This window comes from Nuphar pumila, chromosome 8 (assembly GCF_984573655.1).
Source record: "Nuphar pumila chromosome 8, dmNupPumi1.hap1.1, whole genome shotgun sequence".
NCBI classification, from domain to species: Eukaryota; Viridiplantae; Streptophyta; class Magnoliopsida; order Nymphaeales; family Nymphaeaceae; genus Nuphar; species Nuphar pumila.
Window position 1 is genome coordinate 10,192,476 of NC_143256.1, and position 19,624 is coordinate 10,212,099.

At 38.4% G+C, this 19,624-nt stretch overlaps 1 pseudogene; it reads left to right on the plus strand.

Annotated features, from left to right (window-relative positions):
* The first annotated feature begins 4,483 nt into the window (after positions 1–4,483).
* LOC149829589 (secreted RxLR effector protein 161 pseudogene) lies at positions 4,484–4,885 on the plus strand (annotated as a pseudogene).
* Positions 4,886–19,624: the final 14,739 nt, after the last annotated feature.

Consider the following 19,624-nt stretch of genomic DNA (forward strand, 5'->3'; position numbering starts at 1 on the left):
TCATAACGATGTTTATATACTTAGGAAACCAGATCGGGTCTAGACCCAATCCAGAATACCCGATTTTCCCTGAATCTGAAAACGATAATTAGATCGTGTTTGGACTTGATCCGGAATACCCATTTCAACCTGAATCCAAAAACATAAGGCAATGCTACAGTAACAGGTTCGGGTTTGAACCCGGGTTGGCTTGTTTCAAGATCCATAGACCCGAAGTCTAGAAACATCGGGTATGTCTGTCCTGGAACATGGTGTTCTGGAATGGACAGTATGTTCAAAATAGTTGTCCTGAAACAGATCCATTTCTGTCTGAACAGAATGGTCTATTCTGGAACAGACAGAACGACCTGGAATGAACCGTAACGATTCATATGGCTTTTGAGACCGATACGAGGCATTCTTGGACTGGTTTTGAGTCAATTTAAACTGGTTCCTTGGGTTTTTGAGTCGGTTCTCTCACTTGGCATAACTGTTTTTTCATTTTGAGACTGTTCTAAGGGTGTTTCTTTTATGGTTCATCAAGTTTTGAACCGATACATTTATTTCTGGGATCGTTCATCATGTTTTTGGACTAGTTCATGGGTTCTAGGGCTGACATACATGTTTTAGAGCATGCATATCATATTTATGAGACATTTTAAAGCATATTTAGTTATATTACTGATTCATTATATTTTGGAGTCGGTTTTAATGCTTATGTACATGCTTCTATTAATGTTATGTTTGTTCATGCATATGTATAAACATTTTTTAATGCATAAAAATATGTGTAGTATTGCTTTTAGTATGCATGATTGTTTAAGCATTCACATCAATGTTGATATAGGGATTAACATGGAATTTGCATTTGTATGTATCTGTTTTCACCAAAGTGAACTGATGTATATTTTTGCAAATGTCTAGTTAGATTTTTTTTTTTAACATTGAAATTGTATTGGCCTCATAGAAATAATATGCCATCCAAAGATGATATTATTATGTTCAAAGGCTAGTAGGATAAAATGAAGGAAGTGTCTTCCAGCACATGAGATGTGTAGTACCCAAAAGTACCATGTCGATTGTCTCTGAGTACATGTTTCATCAGTTTTATCGAATAGTGGGAGGCAAAGTGCATTTGCGTATTATGGGTACCCACTAAAGTGGGACCATAATGACCCCTGGCACTTGCCTAAGAAAGAGTAAATAATTAAGGGCCTTATTCATGTATTTATCTTTCCATTTACATGTCTCATTACGTGCAATAATATTGTATTTTGTCTATGTAGTGCCTAATACAGCTTTTTGTTCATCTAGTATCTCTTTTCTCGATGGTTCTAACTTCTTAGAATGGAAAGAAATAATTTTATTTACTTTTGGATACATGGATTTAGACCTAGCCATCCGGAAGGAAGAACCTGTTGAACTAACACCTACTAGCACTCCGAAACATAAATCCGATTTTGAAAAGTGGGAGTGTTCTAACTGTCTCAGTCTACTTTTGCTGCAGTCTAGGATGGCTAAGAACATAAGGAATGACATTCCCACATGTAAGACTGTAAAGGATTTTCTAGCTGCTATAGAAGAACAGTTCGTGAGTTTCAACAAGGCTAGAGTCAGTACCCTTATATTTAAGTTAACATCTATGAGATATATGAATGGGAGAAACATCCGACAACACATACTAGAGATGAGGAACATAGTCACACAACTTAATGACATGAAGTTGACTATCTCAGACTCCTTCCTTGTCTACCTCATTATGGCATCATTGTCAGTTGAGTACGGTCCCTTTAAAATCACCTACAACACATATAATGATGAATGAACTTTTAATGATCTCATATCCAAGTGTGTTGAGGAAGAGGAGAGGTTGAAGGGTGAGAAGGTGCCTAGTGCACATATGGCTTCTCATAAGGTTCAGCAGAAAAGTGGATTGAACAAAAAATCTTTTAAGAAGAAGCCCAAGAAAAAGTCAGTCTCCCAGCACAACCAAGCACCTACTAATTCTGATGTTCCTGTAGTAAAGTGTTTCTTCTGTAAAAAGAAGGGACATAAGAAGGCAGAGTGCATAAAATACCAACTCTAGTTGAGCAAGAAAGGTAACTTGTCATTTGTTTCTCATGAATATAATTTGATTTATGTTCCAATTAATAGTTGGTGGATTGACTCAGGTGTCACTGTGCACATTGTCAATTCTTTGCAAGCATTTCTGAATCAGAGGGAACCAACAAGTCATGAAAGCAGCATCTTCTCCAAAAATAAGATGTGGTCTCATGTGAAGGTTGTTGGGACCTACAGAATAGTGTTAAATAGTTGTTTCATTTTAGATTTGGTAGATACTTTTTATGTTCCATCCTATAGCAAGAACCTTATTTTTGTATCAAGACTTGATAAATTTGGATATTGTATGAAGTTTGAACAGTCCAAATTATATATCAATAAAGATAATGTCTTGATTGGTCCTGTATTTTTGTGTGATGGATTATATCTTCTGTAAACACAAATCCATATCTAGGAAACTCTTAATACTAATCAAGTAATTGACAATAAGTGTAACCTGATAGATGATCAATCCTATCTTTTTTGACATCGTCGTTTAGGACATATCTCGAAAGAGAGAGTCCAACGGCTTGTCAAAGAAGGAATTTTGAGATCCTTAGATTTCACAGATAATAAACCGTATTTGGACTGCATCAAGGCTAAGAAGACAAACACATATAAGAAAAATGACAAAAAAAGTGATAAATTATTGGAAATCATTCATACCGATGTATGTGGACCGTTTACCCCATGTTTTACGGGCCAAAAGTATTTTGTCACCTTTATTGAAGATTATTTCCGATTTATGTTTTTGTACCTCCTATTTGAAAAATCTAAGGTCTATCAAGTTTTCAAAGACTTTAAGAAAGATGTAGAAAAATAAATAGAGAGAATAATCAAAATTGTTAGATCCGATAGAGGTGGAGAATACTATGGGCGATTTACAGATATGGGACAACAAGAAGAACCATTAGCTCGATTTCTGAAGGAAGAGGACATTGTCCCTCAATATACCATGCTTGATAGCGTATATAAGAATGGTGTAGCCGAAAGGAGAAATCAAACACTTAAAGAAATGGTTCGAGCAATGTTGAATTATTCAACGTTACCTGTAACCTTGTGGGGTGAAGCCCTAAGGACAGCTGTGCATATTTTGAATAAGGTTCCTACAAAAATTATTTCAAAAACTCATTTTAAGTTATGGACAAGTAGGAAGCCTTCCCTTACTTATATGCACATATGGGGTTGTCCTGCAGAGGCTAAACTTTATAACCCCCATATAAAGGCTTTTGACCCTAGAACAACCAATGGGTTCTTCATTGGTTATCTAAAAAGATCAAAAGGTTACAGGTTTTATTGTCCATCTCATACACTACATATAGTAAAAATGAATAAGGCAAGATTTCTAGAAAATGGTTCTATTGGGAAAGATGCATTACAAAACCTCAATTTTGAGAAATCTCAAGATAAGGATAATACCCTTGAGATGAATGATAGATTGCCTATCATATTTCAACCACTACAGAAGAACCATTAGTGGATAATACTAGAGAGTACATACAGGAGGATCAGGAACCTCCACCTGTATGGAGATCCACTAGAGTTAGAAGATTTGCTATTCATCTGGATTACGTGGTGTATTTACAAGAGCCCGTAAATCTCATAGATGATGATCCCATGACATTTATGGAAGTTGTTGAAAGTAAGCAATCCTTACTTTGGATTGAGGCCATGAAAGAAGAGCTAGACTCTATGGCAAAAAATAAAGTGTGGGACCTTGTTACATTACCTAGGGGAGTCAAACCCGTTGGGTGTAAATCGGTCTTTAAGACCAAAAAGAACTCCAAAGGTAATGTTGATAAGTATAAAGCAAAACTTGTTGTAAAAGGTTTTACCCAAATGGAGGGCATTGACTATAGTGAGACATATTCATCTGTCTCAACTAAAGAGTCAATACGGATTGTACTTGCCCTAGTAGCTCATTTAAATTTAGAGCTACACCAAATGGATGTAGAAACAACTTTCCTAAATGGTGAACTTGATGAGGAGATTTATATGGATCAACCTCAATGTTTCTCTAAAGGTGAGTCTGAACGTTTGGTTTGCAAGTTAAATAAGTCATTATATGTACTTAAACAAGCCTCCCGCCAATGGTACATTAAATTTACCGAAGTCGTTCTGACTTTTGGATTTAAAAAAAAACATCATCGACCAATATGTGTTCCTCAAGACAAGTGGGAGTAAGTTCATAATCATGGTATTATATGTAGATGACATATTACTTGCAACAAATGATATGGTCATGCTCACAGAAACCAAGGAGTTTCTTTACCTTCATTTTGAGATGAAGGACATGAGAGAGGCTACTTTTGTTCTCGATATAGAGATCCGTCGAGATAGAGCAAAAGAAGTTTTAGGCCTCTCTCAAAGAACCTATATAAATAAAATTCTCAAAAGGTATGGGATGGAGAATTGTTCTTCTACTACGGCACCCATACTTAAAGGGGATAAAATGAGCCTCGGGGATTGTCCTCAAACTGAAGAGGACAAGGCACTCATGAACCAAATACCATATGCTTCAGTTATTGGTAGCTTGCAATATGCACAGACCTGCACCCAACCTGACATATCCTATGCAGTTGGGGTTCTTGGCAGATTTCAATCGAATTCAAATCATGCTCACTGGACAACTGCAAAGAAGGTCATGCAGTATTTGCAAGGGACAAAAGATTATATGTTGATCTACAGGAGATCGGAGCACCTTGAAGTGATTGGCTATTCGGATGCCGATATAGGAGGATGTCCTGATAGTAGAAAGTCTACAACAGGATATATCTTCCTTCTTGCTGGTGGTGACATTTCTTAGAGAAGTGGTAAGCAGTCCACTACTGCTGCACACACCATGGAGCCTGAATTTATTGCACTATTTGAGACGACGTCACAGTCCATCTGGTTGTGAAACTTCATATCTGGACTCAAAGTGGTTGAATCCATTGGGAGACCACTTAGGGTATATTGTGATAATGAAGCCGCCGTGTCCTTTTCTTACAACAACAAGAGTACTACATCATGCAAGCATATAGAATTAAAGTACTTTGTTGTCAAGGAAAGGACTGAGAATCAACATGTGTATTGACAACATTGGTACCAAAGAAATGGTTGCAAATCCTCTTACTAAGGGTTTGGCCCCGAGATTATATGTTGAACATGTAAAGAGGATGGGTTTATCCATTTAATTGTAGTCAGATACACATTTTATACATGTGATCACATATTGTAATAAAGGTTGATTCTTTTATTTATATTGCATGAAAGTTCTTTATGTATATAGAATTTTGTTGAGCAATATAAATTGGACCCGAATAGAATTAAGGTCAATCTATTCAAGTTGTAATTCAAATCATTTGGAAATAGCGTACCTTTATCCAAGTGGGAAATTGTTAGTATTTTGGATCTAGATTGGATCCATTTAGATCTGGAATGGATATAGATCCAATTTTCCTAACTAACAGTTATGGACGTCAAATATGTGGCGATTTGAAATATGGATAAGTCCCATTTAGTCATGGGCTTATCTATAATTGTTAATCAGTTACGGAAAAACTTTTAAGTATACCTGCATGGTTGAGGGCAGGCGTGCATAGCAGTTTCTCCAAAAGGGTTTCACATACACGGTTGGGTCCCTGCTCTATTTTCTCATTATGTGACGTGACTCATCTAAGGTAGAGAAAACCTAGAGGATAAGACTTTTTCGCTTCATTCAGACGCCCGAGTTTCATCATCGAGCAATGGCAGGCGCATCAGGTACATGCTTCTTCTGTTCTTTGTATTTACTGTTTAGTACAATATGCATGTACCAATTGTTGGGGTCAATTTGACCCAACATCATATTGTTTAATTAGAAATCATAGAACATGCTTTGTAGGATGCTATGGATACACTAAACATGGTTGTTTGTTAAGCATTGCATCTTGGATCGTGTTAATGTGCAAGCATGTTTTCATGTGTTGAGAAATTTTAATGTATTGTAAGCAACATAGTGACAAAAGTTGAAAATGGCAAAATCTCGGGAGTCAAAAATTAGGGAGATTTTGAATTTTTTTATAAATCTCGTGTTTTTTTCTGCAAAATCTTGGCAATAAAAAATAAATTAAAAAAATATACAAATATATATAAATATATATTTTTTATAAAAAAATATAAATAATTAAAACACATTTAAAAATAAAAATCTCGCTATAAATATTTGCTAAAATGGTAAATATTGTGATATTTGTCATGATTTGAAAATCTCACAAGAAATTGCCATTTTAAACTTTCAGGCAATTTCTCACGATATTATTGTGAGATTTTTATAAGCCTCACTATATTTGTTACAGAGGTAAGCAATTACATTTTTTTCCTCAATAGCATTAGGGTAAAGGAGCCGAATGAACCAAACAAAACATGTTCAACTCGTTTAATAGTGGATTGAGCTTGTGACTCGACTCATGTTCGTACATTGAATGAGATGAGTCGAACATGAGGGGGCTCGTGTAAAACATTCCATATTATTTATACATTGAACATATATGTGTATATATATTATATATTATATTTAAATTATATAATATTATATTATACTTAATAATTCATATTTTATTTTAATATTTTCATGTATTCTTCTTTTTTATATATATTTTATGAATTATTATTTTTATATATCACACTTAAAATATATATTATGCATGATATATATTATCTATACGAGCTCTCCTAAACTAAGCCTAGCTTAACACCTTGTGTTCGGGCTCAACTCGTTAAGTTAAACAAGTTGCTCATAGCTCGGCTCGGCAACTATACGAACCAATCACCAAGAGTTTGTAATGAGCTGAAGTGAGTGGAGTCACGAGCTACTTGGTTCATTTACCAGCCCCAGATAGCATGATCATATGATCCACAACATAACTCTTACTAAAAGCAAACCATGTAGATTACTTTTATATGGTCAAATTCATGAAAACAATCAAAAGCATGTGAAATGCATATTGTTTATGCTAGATTGCTCAAATAAAATCACATTTAAGGTAAGTTTGGTTGTGTTTTTGAAAAATGAAAAATACTGTTTAAAAGAGATTCTCTTTTAAAATCTTATGAGATTTCAAATCTCATAAAAGAGTGAATCTCACACAAATGAGATTTACTTTTTAAATCTCACTTTTAAGTGACGTTCAAACTTACTCTAGGAGGCTTGTTTTTGAAGTTTGTGCCAAAAAAGTTTTATATTTGGTTGCTTTTGAGATACTTTTAAAATGAGAAATGTATTAGAAAGTGAATCTCATGTGAACAAACCAAATATACTTTTAGTATTTCAAATTAGTACAGTGTTCATGTCGGTGTCGGCAATCCCAGTCTTTATTGTCCAGCCTTTGGGGAATGAAGGGAAAACCAAAAAAATAACTTTAAGTTTGACACGATGGATAATTTAGTAATTTAAGAAAAAATCAACTGTATATCTGTACACGCTTCAAGCATCCCTTCAGAAAAAAATAATGAATTGATTGAAGGGTTTTAGTCCATGTAGGTTAGACTTTTGAGAAAATCGAACCATATCATCATCTAATGAAAAGGAAAGAATTTTGTTTTTCCCTAAAAAAAACTGCTGCTGCACAGGAGTTGGGAGCCAAATTTTGACCTTATTAAATTTGGGGAATGTTTGCATTGGTCACATACTCAAAGGTGAGGATGAATAATCATATAGCTTCACTTACCCTTTTTTTATTTACAATCAAAGAATCTTGTGAAAATTCAAGAGTCACAAGGGGCACGGCAAACATGCCTTCGGTCATAACATTTTTCTAGCAAATCATATGACATCAACACAAATATATATATAAGAATAGCATTTGCTACCCTTGTCGGTAAGGAACTCCCTAATTAGAACTCATAGGGAGAGGTTGTTTTGACCAAATCAAATCAGTGACAAAATAGTAGAAATCAACTCTTGAATCATAGATTTAGAACATTAAAATATGTTTTTTTTTTAGATTTGAAAATTTGGTATATTGTAGGCCATTGATTTTTTAACTTTCATAAAATCTAAAGTATATGTTAGAAAAACATTATCCAAAGGTCAGTTTATACTAAACCTAATATGTAGATAACAGATATATAAAAAAAAAACTAAAAATAATAAAAATATTATATTTTCACTAGGGGTTATTTACCGACGAGTGTAACCAATATTATCCCATATATATAGGTAAATATTGCTTACTAATGAACTTATGAGTAGAAATCACTCTTTTCTAAAAAAAAAAAACAAATTTTGTAGATCAAATGTTACGGATGTGATCTATATGGTTGATTTAGCAGGAAACTTGTTTTGAATCTTGTAATTATGACAAGTAATTAGGTTTTCAAAGGATTCCAAAAATCAATGGCCTACAATGTGCTAAAATTTTATAACTCAAAAGATCACATTTTTTACATTAGAAAAGCATGATCCAAGGCTTATCCTTAGCAAACAACCATGTTGAACACATCTATGTGGTTAGATTGAGTCAATACAACTTCCAACTATGATTTCTAGCTCATTAGTTCTTTACCTTCATTAGTAGCATATATATATATATATATATATATACACACGGAATCGGTTTTCAAATCAAATCAGTTTTCAAAGAAAAACTCAAATGGGCTCAAATCAAATTGAGTCATGAATCTATGTATTTAAAAAATGAAGTGCTTTAAAAAAATTAACAAAAGAAAACATAAAAATGTGTAAAAGGATTTAGGTTGTATTGGTCGATTCAGACCAATACGACAAATCAGACACTAATTGGACATTTTTTAGGAGGGCATACCAGGTGCAATCACATTGCACACAAAAAGTGTGCCGCTACACTTGAGTGTCCTCCATCTTTGAGTACAGCTAGTGAGATTGTGCACACTTCTGGTGTGCAATGTGATTACACTTGATCCACACTCATTTTGTAGAGGGATTGAATCTTCCACGACATCAAATAAGAATATGGTTGATTCCATGCTGACGGCTGTACATCACAAAACCATTTTATTTTATTTTTTTGAGTTTCTACATTGATGAATCAGTAGCTTTTAGTTATGGTAAATGCATCAATTTGGACGATAAGGGTAAAAAAGGTTGAGGAGACGTTTGCAAGAAATGCTAAAAGTTAAAAAGCATCAACAGTAACAGTGACACCCACCCTAAGGCATCTTTAGGGTATGTTTGGTTGTATCTCATGTGATTTGGAATCACATGAGATTTAGAAAGTGAATCTCGTTTAAATAGTACCTCAAAAGCAACAAAAAACAAAACTTTTTTTTCACAGAATCACAAAGAAAGCTTCATCAAAAGTGAGTTGGCACAAACCCCAAAAGTGAGAATTAGAAAGTGATTCTCATTTGTGTGGGATTCACTTTCTCATAAGATCTCATGAGATTTGAAATCTCATGAGATTTTCAAAGTGAATCTCTTTTGAACAATATTTTTATTTTGTAAAAACAAAACAAAACATGATTTGGAATCACATGAGATTTAAAAAGTAAATCTCATTTGAAAAGTACTCTAAAAGCAATCAAACGTAAAACTTTTTTTGTACAAAACCTAAAAAGCAAGCCTCATACAAAGTGAGATGGCATAAACATCAAATGTAAGATTTAGAAAGTAAATCTCATTTTTCTAAATCTCACTTTTGAGGTTTATGTCATCTCACTTTTTATGAGGCTTGTTTTTTGGGTTTTGTGCTAAAAAAGTTTTATTTTTTATTGCTTTTAAGGTACTCTTCAAATGAGATTAACTTTTTAAATCTCATATGATTTCAAATCACATGAGATACAAGTAAATGTACCCTTAGTGTCATGTGATCTTTTCCTTTTGTTATTCTCTATGAACATAATGTCATAGTAGCACTTAGGGATGCAAATTCTTTAGATTTCTTATCATAAAATACATTGAGAAGTTGGATCTAATTTAGAACAGCCAAAATCTAAAAAAAAAAATACTTCCTGTATCTGATCAGTTTACGACCCTAGAAACAATGCATTGATTCATGGATGAAGTTGGCAACCATGGACCATTGACACAAAACATAGGTTACATTCTAAAATTGTTTTTTTATAATGTTATTTTTAAAAGCCAACAAATTCCAAAAATTATGATACTTTTAAAATAACATTAATATTTAAAGAATCACATAACTATGTTGCAAACCTTTTCTAAAGTTTTATATTTTTTGTATTTGTATATATTTGTAATTTTAAAATGATATGTACTGATATTTTCTAGAATTTTTAGGGAGAGACCATTTTTAAGAAAAGCATAAATAACTATTAATAAATCACCAAAAAATCTTTTGTTAAAGATCACTATGGCATTTCATGTTAGTTCTGTGAAACAAAGTCAATGGCATACAAGTACATATAATAGAAAATAACCATATTGTCCTTGCAAAATGTCACACTTCCTAAAATACCTACCAATTTGATGAAATCCTCTACATATCCAAAATCTTTTATTCTCATCTTTTTTAGGACATTTTTTCCCTTTGCACATATGATATATAGGTATGTTGTAGGAAGTTCACAACCTTTCAATAAAAAGGAGATTCACATGGTTATTTCACAGACCACATGAATTTTACATAAACAAATTTGTGAAACTTGCTAACTTTTATCCTAACAAAGGAGATTCACATATCAAATGTGTAAATCTCCTAAAGTTCAGAACCCCTATGCAAACCTTCTCCATGAGATTTAATTCCTTAAACTATTTGATTATGATAGTGATTGCTTCTAATACATATGTGAAATTTTTAGTGTCATTAAAGGCCATGAACAAAAACGATATTCTTTCTTTGTGAATGTAAGCAGCAAGAAACTTGGTTAAAATCTTTCTCTTCAGACAAAGAATGTGAAAGATGGACAACATCAAATGTTGTGTGATGCTATGATGGGCTCATTTCAAAACTTTATCAGGACAGAATTGACAGAGTCCAAAATAAGCATAATTGTACTTTCTAGCAAAAATTATTTTGTAGTAGTTTCATTTTCATTTATTTTTTCAAATGAAGTCTTGTGGATTTTATCTAGATGGCTTAGTAAAATCGTGTTTTGGATTATGTTGCCTAGGTAGATTTTCTAATCACTAAAAAAAATCAATGGTATGCAATGTACCAAAAATTTTAGGAATGAAAAAAATGATGATTTTACATCTAAACCAATTGATTCAAAGTGTGCTCTTAACGAATGAACTGAATGGAACACATCTGTGAGGTCTGATTAATCAGTGTTTTTTATATGGCAATCCCTTGTGGTACGCCCGGTGGTTCCTAACTATCCAAAACTTCGTCCGAGGCTGAATTAGCTAACCACGTAGGTGCTACACTTGGGTGCACTAGGTCGAACCCGAACCAACGTAGATCCTCAATGGGGGGCGCCTCTGAACGACGCCCTCTTGGGATAAAAGAGGAGCCCCGACCTCGCTGGGGAAAGCCTCCCCTGCGAGCAATGATTGCAAACAGGATAGAAACAGAAGACGTTTACCAGATGATGGTGCGCTGAAACAGGAGAATGTGCGGAAGATGCTATTTAAGCAAGCATGAGCCACACGTTGGGTGCGCGGCGTTGAAGCACTCGATGAAGGGAAGCGTGGTGCGCGGTGCGGATGAATCCGCAGGTGAAGCGAGCGGTGTGGGGCGGCATGTGCGACGATGACTGGCAGTCTAGGGGGAAGACCACGCGGAAGGCATGCGGCGGGTGAACAAGTGCGGTGCGAGGGGAGCCCGCGAGATGGTTTGTGGTGCAAGGGGAAGCCCATGCGAGTCACGTGCGGCGATGGCTTGCAATGCAGGGGGAAGACCACATGGAAGATGTGTGGTAGGTGAGGAAGTGCGGCGCAGGGGAGCCCACGAGATGGCCTGCGGTGCAGGGGGAAGCCCACGCGGGTTGTGTGTGGTGATGGCTTGCAGTGCAGAGAGAAGACCACACGGAAGGCATGCGGCGGGTGAACAAGTGTGGCGCGGGGGACAGCGGCCCAGTAGGGCGGTGGTGCGTGAGAAACGCTGCACAGATTGGTCGGGCGCTTGAGGTGCACTGTGATGGAGATGGAGTGTTGCGATGAGCTGAAGCTAATCAGTTGAGCGAAGAACCACGTCACTCGACCATACCCCAGGATGGGTGTCGGTTGGGTTTGTAGAACAGTGAAGAAGAGAGCAGAGCGAAGCAGAGAAGAAAGGGAGAGATATAGAGAAAAGAAGTCGAGAAGAGAGAGAGGGGGAAAACAAACTTAATTCATTTCCTGCCTTTCAAAGAGCTACATAAGGGGGCTTTATTGGCCCATCATTTGGGTGGTCCCCACAAGCGGGGCACACTCCACAAAAGACAAAAACATAAAAAGCAAAGCAAAAGCGGTTCTCTGACACACACGTGTCAGAGTGTGCGCTATGTTGGCCACGATCTTTGTAACGTGCCTGTCGCAGGGTGGTGGTCGTACCAACGGATGGGCATGGCCTCCTGCCACGCCTAGAAGCTTCTACTGCAACAGAATGGTTTGGTCTGCATGCTTGAGGCGCAACGGTGGTGCATGGGAATGTAACAACCCACCATACTTCAGCCATGGCTTGCCCTCAAGACAAGAATTCTGAATAGTCCCTTCAGAGCTCATTTTCCCAGATCCAACTTGCAGTCTTGGTGCCTATGTTGTCCCATTCGATCAAGTGCTTTTTGACCAAGATTCCTTCTTCACATCGTAGCCTTTTAGTCTTCAGGATCTTTGTGGGTATTGAGACATCATCTTTTGGTGGAACCTCGATGGCTAATGGTGGTGTTTCGAAAAACGGCTTCAACCTTGAGACATGAAAAACTGGGTGGATAGGCAACTCAAGGAGGTAGGCCACCTTTCCAATTCGCTTTTCAATTCAAAACGGGTTGTAATACCTTGGAAGCAGCTTAGTGTAGGGTTTCCCGAAAAGTATTTTTGTCCTTTTTAAACTCGCTTCAGCCACACCCAATCACCTTCCACGAAGTTTCAGTTGAGTCATCCCTTGTCGTAGATCCACTTCATCCGCTATTGTGCTTGGGCAATCTTGGCCTTTAGGAGGGCTCGAACCACGTCACGGGTGCGAAGCTCTTGGTCTACTTCCATTGAGTGGGTGCTCCTATGCTTGTAAGAGATGATGGAGGGTGGGGGATACCCATACAAGGCTTCAAACAGTGTGATGTCAATGGAGGAATGAAAGCTAGTGTTGTATGCATATTCGGCCCACATGAGATAGTTGACCCACTATGAGGGTCGATCGTTGGTAAAACACCACAGATAAGTGGCAAGGATACAGTTTACCACTTCTATTTGTTCATCAGTTTAAGGATGATTGGAAGTGTTAAACCTGAGCCGAGTCCCATTCCTTTAAAAATATTCTTCTCATAACTGATTCAGAAAGAGCAGATCATGATCGCTCACTATGCTTTTGGGTAGACCATGTAGCCTAACCATACTTTCTAAGAACACATCCAACACTTTGTGAGTGGTGTAACTTTTTGGGAGGGCCACAAAGTGTGTGTATTTAGTAAATCGATCTACTATGAAAAAGATCGACTCTTTCTTTCTGGACGGTGGTAGAGCTTTAATAAAGTCCATCGATATATCTTGCCATGCCCCCTCTGGGGTGGGCAAGGGTTGCAGCAACCCAGGGGGTTTGATCCGCTCATACTTATTGGCTTGGCAAATAGGGTACTCTCTTACATGGGACTGGATCTCTCTTTTCATCCCCTTTCAAAAGAACAATTTTTTGAGTTTTTAAAAAGTTTTTGACCCCCCCCCCCTGATCTGCTTGGAGAGTGTCATGACACTCTCTGATGAGCTCCTTGGTAAGTTCATTACCACTCGGAAGGTGGATTCTTTCCTTATAGTAAAGAATACCCAATTTCACTTGTTAGTGGGGGTGAGCTTGGGGGTCTTCCTGGACCTCTGTGATCTTTGCCTGAGTTTGTCTATCTTTCTCTTGGCACTTACAAATTTTTGCTATTTACATCACAAGTAAAAGTGGTGAGTGTTTGTAATCCTGGTGAGTATTCAAACTTCTAAAAAAGAGTGTTTGCTGCCTTATTTTTCAGTCACTTCTTGTACTCTATGTTGAAGTCATACCCCAATATTTTTGCTATCCACTTTTGCTTATTTCTGATGGTGATTCTTTATCTCAGAAGAAACTTAAGGCTTCTATGGTCTGTTCGCATGAGAAACCTCCTTCCCAGAAGGTAGGGTCTTCATTTATCAATTGCCAACACGATGGTGAGCATATCTTTATCATATGTGGATAGAACCTTGCTTCGGTTTGTCATGGACTTGCTTAAAAATGTTATAGGGTGGCCTTCTTGAGATAGAACCACCCCTATCTCGATGTCACATGCGTCTGTTTCCACCATAAATGGCTTGGAGAAATTTGGTACTGTGAGGACAGGTGTGTGTGTCATCGTCACCTTCAACTGCTCAATAGCCTTCGTGCGTCTTTCTATCCATTGAAAGCCATCCTTTTTCAGTAGATTGGTCAGGGGCTATGCAAGGTGTCCATAGCCCCTTATGAACCTCCTGTAGTATCCGATCAAGCCCAAAATGCTGCAAAGGCCTCGAATGGTGTGCGGCAGAGGCCAATCCACCATAACTTGAATCTTCTCTGGCTCAGCTCGAATTTCGTGGCCAATCATGATGTGTCCCAAGTAGCTAACCTCCTACCGGCCGAACAAGCATTTGGACCTCTTTGCATATAAGCAGTTACTTTTTAGCAGGCCCAATACTTCTGTCACGTGTTTTAAGTGTTCTTCTCACGACTTACTATAGATCAGTATGTCGTCAAAGAATACTAACACATGCTTCCTTAGGGTGCCTCGGAACATGTCATTCATGATACCCTAGAATGTCGTTGGGGCGTTGGTAAGCCCAAACAACATGACCAGAAATTCATAATGCCCTCCGTGTGTCCAAAAAGTCATCTTGGGGACATCTTCCTCTCTCATCCGCACCTGATGGTAGCCAGATCTCAGATCCAGCTTTGTGAAATGTGTAGTGTCGTGGAGTTCGTCCAGTAACTCTTTTATGACGGGAATAGGGAACTTATCTTTAGTAGTGATATCTTTCAATGCGTGATAGTCCACACAGAATCACCATCCTCCATCTTTCTTCTTTACTAAGAGCACTGATGAGGAGTAGGGCTTGTGCTTGGTCGAATGATCTTCTTATTCACCATCTCTTGCACCAGCTTCTCTATCTTTCCCTTCTGAGAATGGGCATACCGGTAAGGTCTTACTGATACGGGTCCGCTTTCCGACTTCAGAGGAATTCGGTGATCTTGGGACCTAGTGGGGGGGGGGGTAATCTGCGAGGTTATTCAAAGACATCTGTAAAGTTTTTTTAACACCTTTGCCAACTCTTGAGAGACTGCTTGGGAGGGGTCCTTCTCCTTGGTCATGCTCATGGCCTAGGCAATGAGGAGATAGGCAGTGTGACTACCTCGTAATTTCTTGAGGGTCATCGTGGATTCAATGGAGGTGGCTGCGGGGACCTTGACTCCTGACAGTTTGACTTCCTTCCTTTCGTTTCTGAATTTCATCTCCATGGAAGAGAAGTCCCAAGTGACCTGCCCGAGACCCTTTAGCCACTGAATTCCCAAAACGACATCTGCCCCTTTCATAGAAATCACGTAAAGGTCTACCACGAACCCACTGTCTTGTAGCCTCAGTGGCACGTCGGTGCAAAACTCTATGTATTTGAGGTGAGAGCTGTCTCTCACCATCACATCGAACGTTGGGTGTTCTTTAAACTTGCAGCCTAATGACAACACCAAACTCTCAAGAATGAAGTTGTGAGTACGGGAGCACGCCTTACCACGAATTCTCATAGATTGTGGGCTGGGCATGTCGGAGAGGGCATGGTAGGAGATTTCATGCATGGGGTCTGCATCATCTTCCTCCTCTCCACCATCATCTGATTCGATAAAGCTTCCTTCTTCATCCTCGCTGTCATCCTTCACCTGGTAAACATGGAATTTCTTGCATTGATGGTCTCTGGACCACTTCTCGTTACAGTTGAAGCACAGTCCCTTTTTAATTCATTCTTCTCTCTGGGCTCTCAAGATGAACTCCACCTTTGGGGTGGTCGGCGAGGCAGCTCTAGCAAACCGCGGGGTGGGTTTGCTCTATTTGCCTTTTACATATGACTCAAATAGGCGAGGGGGTTTCTTTAGAGCCCCCAAGCGCTTCTGCTTCTCGTCATGCAAACAAGCTATCTTGTACGCCTCTTCGGATGTTCTGACATTTACGGCTAGCACCTCTATTCGAAGTTCTTCCAATAGCCCGCCTGTGTAGGAGACCAATAGTGTCTCTCCGTCCACGTATGGGAGCAAGGTGCAAAGTTCCTCAAATTCATTCTGGTAATCTTCGAGGCTACCCTTTTGTCGTAAATTTTTTAAATTGACATGGTAGTTGCCGAGGGATGTTGGACCAAAGCGCTCCATGACCTCGGTCATGAACTGGTCTCAGGTGGGTTTGCCCTGCACGGTAACCATCCACTTGTACCACCTGAGAGAGCTGCCCTCAATGCGGGTGATGGCCTCGTCGACCTTGGCATCGAGGGGCGTGCTGTTAGAAGTGAAAAAGTGTGTCACCTTATAGAGCTATTCACAGAGATTTTTGTGAGAAAAAATAGGAATCTCGAATCTCACCTTGCGGCTAGGCCTGATTTCATAGTCATAATAGTTATCACCATGTGCATGCCTCAGTGGCTCATCGAGGAGGAATTCTGTTGCGTCGTCCATCATGTTGAACATACTGGCGTGGTCGACCATGCTAGGTTCTGCTGCACCTTGGTTGCGCAGTGGGTTGGTGCAACCACCACCTGTGCCTTGCCCAGTCCGCATAGAGGTGCTCAATGCCTCAAGGCGTTCTGTCAGCAAGGCTAGCCCCTGTTGAATACTTTGGAAATTCTCAACATTGGCTCGCCAATCCTTTGCCAACTCTACTTGGGTATGCTTGGCTAGGGCCCGAGCCTGCTCACTGTGGTGCAGGGAATCGTTCATGCGTTCATGCTCTCACGATGATTCGGGAACATCCATCAGAGTTGGTTCGCTCTGATACCAATTTGGTACACTCGATAATTCTAAACTATCCAAAGCTTCGTCTGAGGCTGAATTAGCTAACAGCACAAGTGCTGCACTTGGGTGCACCAGGTCAAACTCAAACCAACGTAGATCCTCAATGGGGCATGCCTCTGAACGACGCCCTCTTGGGATAAAAGAGGATCCCTAGCCTCGCTGGAGAAAGCCTTCCCTGCGAACAATGACTGCAAATAGGAAGGAAATAAAAAACGTTTTGATGTAGACTCGGTATGCACTGATCCACAATCCAAGATCCAAATGGATCTCAATACGCGCGAAAACTCTTTCACTAAAATGAGTCCAAATAGGACTGTAGGAAATAGGATTTTTGAGACCCGTGCGCTTTGTTTTGACAGAAGCAGTCTAAAGGAAAGTTGTGCGTGAATCGCACACCTTTCCAACGTATCTGAAATCATTGGATTTGAATAAGGAATGTTTGCTCCACGGACTCAAAATCAGGACAAATAGTCAAATCTGTGACAGGCTCTTCGGGTTCGGTGGATAGCATGTTCAGAGAGGTTTTCGACTCCATAAGCGAAAAAGTTTATGAAAACTCCCAACAGATGAACTGAAGGTCAGATCCTGACCTTTTCAAAAAGCTATGGCTCACAATTTGCTTCATCCTACACGTCTCTACTGAATTTTAAAATCTTTAACAAATTAGTTGTTAACTAGCCTAACCTGATAAAGGGAGTTCTAGTTGACCACGTGAATCACCTCAGATTCGGGCATACAGATGAGGGTTTCAGAAGAAACTCCGAATGTCACTATTGTGTGGATGAATGTTAGCTAACCAGACTAACTTTCGGATTTTGATTTCACACCATATATATTCAGCTATTTAAAAATTAAGAAGCTATACACAGAATACTATAACAGTGAATATTATATTCAGACCTAAGACAAGTACAGAAAGATAGATTTTTTTGGACTACTTGCAGGCTCAATCAATCAAAGTGTAAAACACAAAAATTTAAATCCTTGTCTTATCTTACTATAGAATCAAACGGATCAGATTTTCATGGAGGGAATAATGAGAAATCTCCAAAATATGGAACACGGTTTACAATGTTCTGGACGGGACAGGGTCTAACAGATTTTGTCCAACCGACTGCTTGACGAAGATTTTTCAAGACTCTGCCGGCCGAATCAGGCCACAACTTCAACAGAAATGTTGTAGATCTGTGTCTTAGCTTTTTAGAAAGCCCAAGAACACCAAAATCAGAACAATATCTTAGCAGATACAGTTGATTCTTTAGAGTTGTCTCTGACAACTCCAGAACCGAGAATCTGATTTTTTGACAGGAAATAGAAGAGTAAGCAATCACGAGTTTTGCAGATTGTTGAAATCTACTTTTAAACAACATATGAACTTAAAACTCAAACTTTCATTCATGAACATAAGTCAGGTGCTTGCATGTTGATAGAATCAAAAGTAACAAGTTCAAAATATAAGAACAAGGGTTTGAAAAGGCAAATAAAGTTTGCGGATGTCAATGGAGGCGAGGTAGGATGGTTCGAATGCACCAACTCCTCCAGCTGTAGCAATCGTGGATCTCCTCACCGGTTCAACCTCCTTTTTTATTCATTGAAACACACTCACCAAAGGTCCTTTTCACTCACACACTCACCTTCTTCATTTTCTTCTCACACTCACTAGGACCCCTCACAACCCATGACCCATAAACTTTCTTAATGCCATCAGTAGGCAACTTGTCATGGACTTTATCTGCTTAACCTAGCCGAATCAAGTCAAATGGTAAAAAACAAACTTGTAGATTACGATCTTAGCTTTTCAAAGAGCTAAAGACCATGCAATTTGGACCAGTATCTAGGGAGATACGACCAAAATATCGAGATTGTCTTCAACTTTCAAACATTTCTTCTCTACTCTATTTTGGGATTTTCTTTTTTTTTTCCTCAAAACAACAATCACCACCTCATGGTCTACCACCATGAGGGTCTTAAACTTTCAAGGGAGTGAAATGATGATGTCACCCCAGCACAAATCACTCACAAAAAGGGGATGGGCTTTTCCAAGTTGCCGCCCACTTGCCCAATGCATGGGCTCCTTTTAAAAGAAGCCATCATTTTCTTCCAACGACCCTTTTAACCTTCTATGGTCAAACTCGATTCAAAGGATGGCTATTGATATCCAATTAAGGTGGTGCTATCTATGGTTGGATCCCATATGGGTTTGGATCTCTGGAAGATCAAAGTGTCTGATAATTCTGATCTAACAAAAAAAAATACAGGAAAAATAAAAATCTACCTGAAGGCCCCATACACCCTCTAGTACCGCAAAACAATCCTACAGGGCACTAAAATTATCCAAATCCGTAGAATCTGACACCTAAAAATAAAAATAAAAATTATATAAATAAAATACATAAAAAAAACATAAATGATTCCAAACATACAAAATGGAATCAAACATAGAAATACTATTTCTGAGAAAA